The sequence below is a fragment of the Camelus dromedarius genome, chromosome 11, assembly GCF_036321535.1.
Source record: "Camelus dromedarius isolate mCamDro1 chromosome 11, mCamDro1.pat, whole genome shotgun sequence".
Lineage (NCBI taxonomy): Eukaryota > Metazoa > Chordata > Mammalia > Artiodactyla > Camelidae > Camelus > Camelus dromedarius.
The window spans coordinates 67,180,076-67,193,242 of NC_087446.1; the positions used below are offsets into that span (position 1 = coordinate 67,180,076).

The 13,167-nt window shown below is 46.6% G+C and overlaps 1 pseudogene; it reads right to left on the reverse strand.

Annotated features, from left to right (window-relative positions):
- The window catches only part of LOC135322457 (trafficking protein particle complex subunit 9-like), a 56,462-nt pseudogene extending 43,295 nt beyond the window's left edge, over positions 1-13,167 (reverse strand).

Genomic DNA, 13,167 nt, shown 5'->3' on the forward strand with positions numbered 1-13,167 from the left:
CCCTGTCTCACTAGAATGATACAGATTTCATTAAAACTTCATAGTGCACTAAAAATTAAATGAATCCTTGTTACTTTAAGCCATATTCATATATATCATATATATACATATTAAATATGCATCAGTAATAAGCCACCCTCTTTAGTATTCAGAGTTGATCCTTCTAAAATGTCTGTCATTGTGACAGCACATTTTTACTAAGCACCTCTTGAGTTCTTTGTATACAAGGCTACTAACTCTCACAGTCAGACAAGTTAAACGATATTACTCAAATTTCACAAATGAGGAAATGTACTTAAGACATGAAAACAACTTATATATACATCATCAGGAAAGAAAAGAATAAAGATTTTCTTAAAATATTCACTGACAATCTTTTTTTCCATATTAAGACTACATAAAACCAATTCAGTCTTTGTAAGTATTTCTGTAAATAAGGGCCACTAGAGAAAAACAAGTAACATCATCAGCAGTGGTTGGACTTTCAAAGCCCCCTTCTCATTTGCACTATAATTATTTTTAATGTTTTGTTTTTAGTGCTTACAGAGCACTAAAATACATAAAAATTAACTTTTTATGCCACTACCTGAGAATTAAACATCTGTGAAAATGTACAATTTTAATTTATGCCACTCTGTCTCACATTCTCACTGGTGTCTCCCCTTTGAACGCCTCATCAGGCTGAGATCACTAAAATCGGCCATTTATGGAGTCACAGGAGTTCGGGTAACCACTCAACGGGAGGCTGATTAGAGAAGCAATTAAGAATGCATCCTGTGAAGCCTGGGTTCCAGCACCGAGCTAGCCACCGCCAGCTGCGTGTGATTTGGGACAAGCTGCTCCATCTCTCAATCCCTCAGCTGTAAAAAAGGAGACACTGATACCTACCGTCAAACACCTGCTATGAAGTAAAGCATGAGGAAAGTATTTTAGCCTTAGGGAGGTGTCCACTCAGAGCGAGTTTGGTCATTATGATGATGAGGATGTCTGTTAATAAATTGAGCTAGACCAAAAAGGAGAAATCACCTTAAAGGAGAAACATTTTAAGCCAATGAACATTTCCTTTTGGATGGATTGCAGAATATTCTATTCATTTTTTTAATAAACCAAGTTTTGTCCATTAATAATAGATTTACAGGTTCATGGACAAGTCACCAGAAAAAGAATTAGAGGCCTCTAACCTCTGAATACTAAGAAAGTAAATTTAAAAAAAAATCAGGGGGGAGATTATACCTCATTTGGGAGAGTATGTGCTTAGCATGCATGAGGCCCTCAGTTCAGTCCCCACTAACTCAATTTAAAAACTTCTTTTTTTAAGAAATGGAGAATTAATGCAAAAAGATGGAGGAATACAGAAATTTTTTAGAGACTCATCTCAGATTTAAGATGGGGAAAAAACCATCCATTTCTCAGAGGAAATCTTGAGAACTATGTAAACTGAATCTGAGATGTCTAGTCTTCTAACATTATTCATGAATTCATATTACCAAGTCTTAAAACTACCTGATAACCCACAGTTGTGATACTGATCACAACAGCTGCCAACACGGATCTAGCTCTGGCTAGGAATTCTCTGTTCTGACATCTCTGCCCCTGAGGCCTCACCAGGCTGAGAGCACTAAATTCAGTCATTCATGAGCATCTCCTGTAAGTCCTCCCTTTGTGCTCCTCACTCTCCCCTCACCATCCCCTCTGAGGGAAACACTGTTATCACCATCCCCAACCGCAGATTAGGCCACTGAGGCACAGAGACTAAATCCTTTCCAGGTCATATTGGCATTAAAGGACGTCTGTATTTCTGCTGTTTTGCTTTTGACAAAGGAATCTGAGATATCAATTCAAGGGAGACTGTTAAATAATAAACTCTGTCAGGTCTTCAACTCAAAGAGCAGATACTATAAATTCCTGATGTAGAATGAGGCTGCCGCCACAAACTGACTCAGCTTGAAATTAATATCCAAGATGAAGCAGCGGATACACGTAAATATTCACGATTGTCAACTCCGCTCACGGGTCTGGGCCCTTCACTGCCTGAAATGGGGTGAATACTCCACCCGTGTCAGGGAGGGAAGCGCAGTTTTTCCAGGTCTCCCCAAGGCTTCACGGGCTATTTCCCCCCACAGACTGTCCTCAACAATTAAAAAGCTCTCAAGATTTTTACACCATGCAAACCTGAAATACATTTCTGCAGATGGAGCACTTTCTCAGGCTTAAATTTATTTTGCCTACACTCAGCAGGGGGGGTAAAAGAAACAAGACTCTGCAAAGTCGCTGATTCTCACCACTCACACTAGTAGAAAGGCCACTGCACAAGATGTCTCTTCAGAGTGCAGGGTGAGAAGAAAATAAAGCCGCCCCCAACCACAGGCACTAACAGAGACAGAGCTCAGCAGTCTTCTGCACACTCACGGTTGTGCAGCCCTCATCACCATCTATTTCCAGAACACTTCATCACCCCAAAAGAATCCCCCTGTCACTAGCAGTCACTCCCTAACCCCCCTCCACCTAGCCCTTTGCAACCATCACCTGCTCTCCGCCTCTGCATGTGCCTATTCTGGGCATTTCAGATCACTGAAGGCAACAATATGTGGCCGTGTTTGTCTGCTTCCTTTCACTTAACATGCTCTTGTCAAGGCTCGTCCATGTTGAAGTGGTATCAGCATCCCTTTTTTTTTTTTTGAAAACGTTAATGTTTATTAGAGGGTTGTAAGTACTATCAAAAAGAGTAGAGTGGAGCATAAGTGATTGTGTTTCAAAGAGAAAAGGGCGGGTTGAGCAGTCAGAGTGGACTTCCCAGAAGAGGTGGCCTTTTTCATTTTCCTCTTTTTCTTTTTTATTCACACTTACGTCTGAATAATGTTTCACTAAATGGAGATTCTACATTCTGTTCATCCATTCAGCAGCTATGTATGGACGAGGTCCAGAAGGATGAGTGTATGAGGCGACTTGCAGGGATGGCATTTAAGCAAAGGGCAAGATGTGCTTTCAAAAAAAAGCCAACAAACAGAGGCGCAAGGAAATTCAGTGCGTTTCTGAGCAAAGTGCATGCTTGCTTCGGCAGGACAACCGTGCAGGGCTGGGGCGGATATTGGCAGGAATCACGGCGTGGGAGTCACCTGAGAAGACTCCCCACTGCACGCAGCTCAGACAATTCTCCTCCCTCATCCTGTATTGTTAGAGCCATATTTCTAGGTTTCTCTTATTTCAAGTAATAGCACTTTAACTACATATCTGATCATTTGCATCAGACCACTTTACCTCCAAGGCACAGAAAATTATTCACTAACCGGAGCAGCTCCAGCACATAACGGTGATGGGTTAGGGAGTCCTGCAGCATCCCAGCCTGCATGCACAAACCCCACATGTGCCCTGGTGATGTCTGGAAAATTAAACGCATGGAAATATCTCACTGCTGCTACACGACATCTGCCCTCAAATTGCCCCAAACTCATGCTGGCAAAGCACTACTCAGCCCTCTCACTACAAAGAAAAAAAAATGCTAAGAAGGCAAATTTAGGCTCTTCCATTGAAAACCAGCAACCATCAATGCCAGTATCTGAGTTGGAATGCTCCTGACTTCTAAAACCACTGCGCCGTTACTTTTCAAATGTGGAAGTCATATATGTATTCCACTTAGATGATATTACAGTAGGATTTTTCTTTTCAAAATTTCCAGTTGCAACATTAGCACAAGAAAGTTTATGTTTCAGCTTTAAAAAATCAATTATCTTCCACTTTCTTAATTTTGAACCTATTATTATTTTATAAATGGAGCTATGCTGCATAATATAAAAAAACTGTTTGAATTCTGCAAACAAGACCTTTATGACCTCACTATTTCAGAGCAAACTTTAATGGTGTTTTGAGAGGTGGGGCCTGGGGTGCTCACTAACAGCTCACTAAGGATGTGCTATTAAGTAATGCAAAGGCTCTAACTCCACATTAGCTCAGAAACCAAAGAAACTACACCAAAGCCTTACTTTATCATTTTTAAATTTTGCTATTCTTTGGAATATTAAATTTCTTTAAAGATATGATTTTTTTTGAGAAAGACAACAGCTGTATTAAATTTCCTCTCACCAAGAAAGCAATCTTTATCAAGAATAAATACCCCATGGAAATCGAAATGACGGGAGGTTTCTAGCTAAGTGAACATGCAGATCTGAACAGAAATCTAAATCCTATCACATCTCACTCGAACCAGATCAACAAAGTCCTGGGCTACCCTGGAACTTAGCTCTTCTGTTCCAAAAGTTGGCTGAGCTAAGATCATCACACAAGGCAGGGAAGGAGAGAAGAGGAAAGTCCACCTGGCAGCCTCCATCTCTTTTCTTCCAGCCAAAAGTCGCCTCTCGGGCGACCCCGATAACAAGTCCTCCCCATAAGGAAATCCGGCATCCACACTGCCCCAGCCGTCCCCAAGCAGCCCTGACGCCCCTCTCCCAGCCTGTGAATTGTGTTTTAGTGGCCCCCCAGTTGGTGGCACCCTCCCCCTCTTCCCCGCTACACACACACACACACACACAGAGCAACGGCAGCCTTCCCAAATCACAAAGTTGATTAAATCACCCCACTTCAAACCCTTCAGAGGCTCCCTGGCCCCGTTCTAGCCCCGCCCCCGACACTGCTCTCCCAGCCTCACCCCAGTTCCCAGGTCCCCAGTGACCTCAGGGACCCGCTGTCCTGCTCCTACTACGCACTTAACTCCAGGCTCATTTTGATTGTTTCCCAAGGAAGACTTCCCTCCCTCCAACCTCCGCAACTTGTTCCTCTATTCCTAGAACATTCTAGGCTAAGTCAACTTCTGACACTGCTAAGCTCACAAGAAGCAAATACATTTTGCTTAATAATGTGGGTCCACCCACTCTCCCCTAGACACACAAAAGTGCGCGTGTTATGAATAAATGAATGATGGGGTGGGTCTCAAAGGGACAGACAGACCTGCTCTCGCCCGTCCCGACCCTTCTGTCTGTAGAATATCAGAAGCAAAACCAGAAGTACCTTTCCTGAGGGTCACTTCCTGCTGACACCCTTCACTGCCTCCAGTGTCTGTTCAAATAAAACCCAACGTCTTCCAAAGCCCTTCACCCCAGGCTCTCTCCAGGGTCCTCCCAAGCAGGGGAACACTCCACCCTGGACCACACAGGACACTCTCCCCAGGTCCCCACCCCACAAGCCTCCAGGCCTCTGCCCGGGCTGCACCTGCCACCTGAGCCACACTCTTGACTCCTTCTCCTGGCTGACACTTACTCTGTCCTCACGATTGAATGTAGAGCCCATTTCTTCCAGGAAGTCCTCTCTGATAATGTCCTTTAGGTCTTGGCATGGCTCCAACTATAGCAACAGTACATGGTGACCAACTGGGTGTTTGCCCACTCCTTTGAAACCACGAACTCTTGGGGGCCACGTGGGAAGGAGTGAGAGATTACAAGAGGGGTGGGGGAAGCAAAAAGCAAAAATCACAGCCCAAGTCCCAAATTCAAGGATTCTTTCTCAGAAAAAAGTATAAACTATTTTGCACCTGTGCAATTTGGCTACTATTTTTGTGGCTTGTGGACAGCAAGAGCTTGGTGTTCTAGTCCAAAACCCGGGTTACATGCAAAGAAATGTATATATTCATATCTAAAGGAAACCAGAGCTGTTCAACAACAGTTTGCAGTTAGAATAGAAAGGAACTTTGATAAAGGCAATCTCTCTCTCCCTCTTCTTTCTTTTCTGGCATCATATAATTTTAGAAGTATTTGCGTGACTAAGAGATGGCTACAGCCTGTGATTCTGCACTGGAGTGTTTGGGGCTGAGGAAGCCCAGATTACATTGACTGCATAAATGCAATCACACCAACACACTGATAGGTGCCGTGGTGGTGGAGCTGATGTTCCAAAGCAGGCAACCTTACTCTGTAAGAGAACTCTAAATAGAAAGTAAGAATTGCAATGTTCTGTACTCAATTTCATTCGATATATGGGTCATTAACTGATAGAATATCGTCACTAATGTAACCCAAAAATAAATTGTCAACGTCAATTTTCTTCATCTGACCGTTTTATGCTAACTTTGGTTATCAAACCCTCACTCCATATGGAAAGCTCAGGCCTATGCTGCAGCAGTTACATCCCGTGGAAGAAAGCCGAACAAGGGAGAACTGGAGAGTTTCCCTTCAGAAGCTCCTAAGTCTGGTTTTGCACCTGTACGTCATTTGCAACCACGTCATCGGCAAGGACTAAGACCTTACCTCTGTGTGGCGAAAAGCACTGCGGTGCTTCTGAACCATCAAAGAACACTGAGCTTTGTGAAACTGTCCTGAGACACTTAAATCGTATTTTTTGTGAAAGGCTCCAAAACTGACCCAATTCACCAATCCAGGTACAACAGAGAGGTACCGGAATTAGTAGAGAGAACATGCCCTTGAAGTCTGACAAGGCCCTGCTTGAATCCTGCTACAGCATTGACTAGCCGCTAAACGGACCAATTCCTTAACCCCTCTGAGAAGGCTTCCCAATCCGCAAAAGGGAGCTGCCATCGCCCAACTGGGAGGCATGGATGAGAATGCAACACGCAAGTAGGGCTGCCGTCTGGGACCTGACACGGGGACTGACTAGCTTCCCTCCGCTGCCCTTCTCCCCCTTTAAACTTGCAGTGTTCCCCCTGGTAAGGATCAAACCCCTGGAAAAGACTGCCCGAATCTTCTGTGTATCCCTGAATACATGCATTACTCTTAGTAGGCCAGAAAAACAACTGCCTCCTCCCCAGTCACTATCAATGTTCTTAAGAGTCTGGGTATTTTTAACTCAAATTTTCAGGGAGACTATTCCAGAACTTTGCACGCACCATTCTCCAGGTTTGCTCCCCTCCCAGTGCCCATCTCTTCTCACCTCAGATCCTCTGTCTGATTGCCTTCTGTTCATTGGAAAGCGAGTCCAGTAGGGTGGCGACTCCCAAGGACGCCCTCCCTCCCTCACAGGTGAGTGTGACTACTTTCTCCCCACTCCAACTCCAGCTTCTTAGAAGTCTACCCTCCCGGACCCTGCAGAATCTGCGTCTTCCCAAGACACACACGTGGCCACGAACCTCCTTTCAGATTTCTTCCAGGCTGGCCCTGCCCAACCCCCGGCCACTTAAGGATAAATGGCATTAGTTTGAAAATCGCAAACGCCGCAGACGGACACACGAAAGCTGCATGGTCTGGGCTTTCCTCCAACCCAGGCACAGCCCTGCCCCCCCTCAGCCTCAGTCTGCAGCTCTCAAGATGATCTAATTCACATGCGCGTCTGTGAACACCAGCTAAGAATGACGACTCCCAACGTGTATCTCTAGTCTGGCTCCTTCACCTGAGCCCCAGGGCCTTAGAACCGAGTGCCTCTTTGAAGTCCTAACTTGGATGACAAATGGCATCTTAAAAATGCCTCATGTCCGCCATTTACTCTGGAATTCGATTCCTGGCAGGTACCTCCCTGACACCCCATTTTAGTAACAGCCCCAGCACCCACCTATGTGTTTTAGGTCACATTCAATTTCCACTGTTCCCTCCCCCAAGCCCTGCCCTGGAATCAGTCCTGTTATATCCGTCACTAAGCCCATCTCAAGTCTGGTTCTGCAGGGACCACGGCCGGAACCCCACAAGCTCACAGCATGGTGCACTGACTCACAGTCCTCCAAAGGGTGCTCCCTGGAGGGGGAGGCATCTCCTGCCACTGGTCACCTCAGAAGGCACTGTATTCTCACAAAGGAGGCCCAGGAGAAGGGACTCAATGTTCTCCCGTGGTCTTTTGAAGGGCCCGAGGTGTGGGGGAACCCCTAATTAGCAGAAACAGTTGTCAGTAAGCAGACGAGGATGGAGGAACCCAGGCCAGGCTGTTCTCACTCCGACCCCTGGGCTCTCGGGAGACACGGGAAAGGCCTGTGTCCAGGGCATAGCCCGGCCATCACCGATCCCAGCCTGCATTTGCCAACCGGGACAGACTAGACTCCTTCTACTTGCGACATTTACTTCTGATCTGTTCCCCACCCACAATGTGATGGACTCCTTCAGATATTCTCTCCTGTCTGAAGCGAGACAAATTCAGTGAAAAATGAAGTGTCCACATTTGGACCAGAGCATGAAAGGAGAAACAAGGCCTCATGGTCAGCATGATGGTGGTGGCCAAACACTTTCACCGCGTGAGATGAACCATGGTGGGGGTGAGAATCCAAGGTCCTACGTCGGCCAAAGCATCTTCCTTCACAGTTGACTGGGGTGTTGGAGACTCACTACCGCAAACTAACGACAAGGCCGACAGTGGTGGACGTCAGCTGCAACAGACACAGAGTCAGCTATTTACTGCCAACATGGGTTAAAAGTAAAGGCCGGTGCAGGGAGGCCTGCACGGCTGCTGAGGCAAACCACAGACCCGGCTCTGAATGCCCACTGGCTGGAGCAGGGTGGAAGCTATGGTCCCCTTTAGCAGTCCCTATGTCCACCAGATCCAGGTGAGCCAGCTACTTAGGGGAAGGACATGTTGTCCTGATACTCAGATAAACCAGCCTCGTAAAGTGAACAAAAAAGTGGCATGGATTTTAGACCAACTTCTGCCTCTTTGTGAAGGCAAAGTAAAGTAAATAGCACGGGAAGAAAAATGCAAAAAAAAAAAAATTAAATAACAAAACGGTGACTGCTTCCTCCAACAGCTGCTCACCCCCGAGCCTGCCACTTCCTCACCAGTGACCGCCGGCCAGGCAGCGCTGTCACGCGCGTCACACAGCGACAGCCAGGAACCGAGTGCCAAGCACGTTTGTGTAAAAGAAGGAATGTAGCAAGATGCTGCAGAATTTGACTTTACAAGTTTAAATACTCCATGAAAAACATCCCTCAGCAGCCGCCTAAATGAATTCGCATCTCACTTCTTGAAAACAATCAAACAAATTTAATAAGGGCGCATTTGTCACCAAATATAAGGAGGACCAAACTGGTTCCTTAAAGCAAGGATTTTAAGAGGTATCAAACACAAGTGGGTGATGTGCTAAAAAAAAATTAGAAAATAAAAAGATGACAAGGATAATACATGGATTAAGGCAGCTGTTTAAGTTTTTGCTTTTTAAAGCGATGGAGACAGCACGGAGGGCTATCTATCTATTTCCAATGCAGGGTGTGCACAGCCCACATTTTCAGACGCAACAACATGCTCACAGGGCAGTACAAGAGAAAAAGGAATAAGGAAAAAGGAAAAGAGGAACAAGAGAAAATTAGAAACACACAAGAACAAAAATGACTTTGACAGCACGTACAAGAATTTACGTGAATGTGTGAGGCCAGGGAAGCGGGGATGGTGAGACCCACCCTCACCTCCTGCTCCAGGGAGAGCAGGGGCCTGAGGGGAACGGCGCTGCCGGGGGACCCCAACGTGGTCAGCGCCCCTAACCAAAACTCCACATACATGGGTCTAGGCAGGTCTTAAGCTACAAATTGTGGTCACATTTCAGGCTGGACAGTTTTACGCACTTCCACCAAGAGTAGCAGGAGAGAATTAGGCTCTGTTCCTGCACCAAAGCATTGTTTAAAAAATTAATTTCTGCGGAATAGTAAAAGCAACAATGGAGTAAAAGTGACTGGAGGAGAACGTGCTTGACCCGAGCTCACTGGCCGCGTTATCTCACTGACGTTAAGATGCTGGCTGAGACCTTACTGTACCAAAACAGACAGACGCACCAGGAGGGAGGTTTAATGCGCTGCTATATTTTGATGCCGGGAGCCATTCCTGGTACACGAGGTTCTGGGTAAACAATGGTGACTGTGTCAACCACTATGGGCTAAGCACATATCCAGCTACTCCTCCAAATCCCAAGGGCAGACTTCAAAATTCAAAAACAAGCAGGAATTCTCTGGTGGGTCCGTAGACCCAGAGCCAAGTAGTTGCTGAGCAAAAATGTCACCAGTGCCTCCTGTGACAAAAGAGGAGGCACTGGCCTGGGGGCTGGGGCAGGGCTCCAGGCTTCCACTGCTCACCCACCAGTCTGTCCAAGGGGAGAGGGTGGTCCCTGCTTACGTTGCACCGATGCACCTACCTTGACTGACGCCTGGTGGATCAGCAGGAGGTGACATGTGAGGTGAACGGAGCCAGCCTCCGTGTAGCACGGTGCTGGCAGCTGTGCCCTCAGCAGTGCCCAGGCTCCTAAACCTGACACCTCATCTCCAAGGAGCAGATGGTGAGTGCGGGCATGTAGATCACAGGGCCCTGTGAGGACAAGAACAGATCATGACCACGACGTGCCTTGCCCCTTCTTTAAGCATGTCCCGGAGGAACAGGAAATTCATCCAGAGCCCGCTAGGCACCTCACGCAGGTGGGACTCGGGTCCTCTTGCCTATCACTCACAGGGCTGATCTCATATTCTTTTTATCAATTCTCTGGCATCTTCTCCTCCAACTTACCAACAACCAGAAAGTAGAATCTGATCTTAGATAAGTTCAAGAATCACAGAGCACCGCCTCCACAGCGGGCACGGCAGCACGTGCCAGGTCGTCTGACCATCACCTGTGGGACCGCCATGAGCGTCTCCAGACTCAAGGACCGAGGCCGTAGGCCGGGGGTACACAGATTCCCTCACTCTCCCCAGCAAAGGGGGACCACCCCCCGGCAAAGGCATCTCACCCTCTTCTGCCCGAGGGACAGCACAATAGATACATGGGGAAACAGAGCAGAAGTTGGGGGGGTTAGGCAGCCCAGAAGAGCTCGTCTGTAATTCCGAGGCAAAGTGGGGCCGTTGACTTAATCACAGGGACAAAGTGAGGATGAACATTTCTCTGCTCTTTCCCATACACTGTGATACGCCTTTCCCTGCATAAGGAGTTCTTTCGGAGGTCCCTGGTGGTGTTTCTGATGTCCTAACATGGCATGCTGCCTGTCGGGCAGGAAGAGAGGGCCTGAGCCGAACAGGTGCTGAGCCTGGGAGGCAGGAGACACTGTCTCCAAGCCAGCTCAACCAGCGCCTCGTTCTGCCTCTCGGGATTCAGCATCTCATCTATAAGCAAAGGGATGAGACTGTCCCAGGAAACGCTGCCCAACAGAAATGAAATGACAGCCATGTAAAGAAAGTTTCCCAGTTGCCACATTTAAAACGGTAAACAAAGAAACAAACCAACAAACAAAAAACTAGTACTAGAAACTGATTTTAAGAACATATCTTACATAATCTACTGTATGTAAAATACTATCATTTTGACATGTAATCAATAGAGGAAGTAACAAGATAGTATATATGCTTTTAGTAGACAAGCCTCAGCGTCTCATGTGCATTTGAACTACAGCACATCTCAGCTCAGACCAGCCTCCTCCCCAGTGCTCCTAGCATCAGTGGCTGTGGCTACTCTATTGAACAGCAACTCCAGGGGTCCCACCAGGGTCCTGGCTGAAAAGCAGGAGTAAGTGCTCTAACACTATCACTAAAAGAATCTCTCTGAAACAAAGGCGGATTCACTTTTAAATGTCTGTAAACCGGTGGGCTGCACCTCCCTCCCCCCTTGGATACAAAAGAGTCCTATTCCGTGCTGATCCCTTTCTGGATGGAGAGAAGAAACCCGGCACACAGCCAGGGTGGACTGGCCTCCAGGTAAACTTACCTGCTGTCTGTGTCCAGTCCCATGAAGTCCTCCTTCTCAAACGGCATGCAGAGGAGTGGGATCTTGTCCCCAGACTTGTCAGGGGCCCCATCCAGCCACTTGGACTTGAGCAAGATGAAGAGTGACTCAGTGAAGTCCTCGATCCTCTTCTCCACCACTCTGCAGTCCTCATAGATTGAAGGCCACGTCGGTGCGCGGCTGCTTGGCTTACCTCCCCATGCAGCACAAAGACAAAGAGCTGAGAGTCATTAAGCATGATGCCATACAGCTCCTCTGCACGTGGAGCTTCTCGAAGGCCTTGGCCGAGAGGCAGTCGGTAATGGTGACAAGGCCCACAACCATGCGGTGGGTCTGGAAGATGCTCCATCCATTCTTGGGCGCATAGTGGTGCCTGTAGTGCGTAGAGAGTGCGCCCTGGGAGCTGCACGGGCTGATCTGGCTCACCAAGGAGGTTCGCTTATAGATGCAAAAGAAATTCTCCTCTGAGATGATCCCCACGGGTTTGACCACCACGGGAAGAGTCTCATAGTCCTCAGCAAACTGCACGTAGTCAGGGATGCTCATGTTGCAGGCCCTGCCGAGAGGGGAGAGGAGATCGAGATAAATATTGTGCTGTGGGCTGTGGGCGCCTCTGGGTTGCGGTGACCTGGTGTGTACCAGCCAGAAGGCAGGGGAAGCCCAAGCAAATCCAGGGGTACAGTTTGACCTTCAGAGCCTGCACATGGCTACCGTAGCTCGGATCACTTTACCCAGCTTTTTGTCTAGGCTTCCTGCCCATGCAGAGAAGGGTCATTTCTTGTTTTCTGTTTCAAAGCACCTAACAAGGCCCTGATGCAAAGTCACTGCTCAAAAATGCGGAATAAAGAAATGAAAAAAGGAACTGCTTTCCGCAACCCCCTTCAGCAGAATATAAAGAAAAGGACAACAGTAGGAACAAAAGATCTGGATTTCAATTCCAATTTAATTGAAACCCTAAGCTGCAGAATAATGGATAAGAAAACTTGCCTTGGGGAGGAGGGTACAGTTCAGTGGTAGAGCACATGCTTATCATGTACGAGGTCCCAGTACCTCATTTTAATAAATGAAACAAATAAATAAACCTAATTACCCTCCTCAAAAAATACTTTTTAATTCAAAATTCAAAAAACACCTTGCAATTGACACAACATTGTAATCTTGACTATACTTAAATTAAAAAAAAAAAAATCCTTGCCTTACAAGAATTTATCTGGATTACGGAAGTTTGCAAATGTAAAATGCCTAGGGTACCACCTGCATAAAAAGGGGTGACTACAAATTTACTATCCCTCCTTTATGAGCTATATTTCCTTTGGGGTGGTAATAACCTCTCAGAGCTAATTTTCTCAGATTTAAAAAAAAGTAAATATTACCTGATTCTCAGTACTGCTGAAGAATCAGATAACCCTATGAAAGCATCTGACCCACAGAGGTTACTCAATAAATGTTTGTTGAATGAATGAATAAACAAGCAAAATGAATGCTGCTCCCTGCCACAGACCATCATAATGGTACTGCTTGGAAATCCCAAGCCCACGTTCCACCCGTCTCTACACT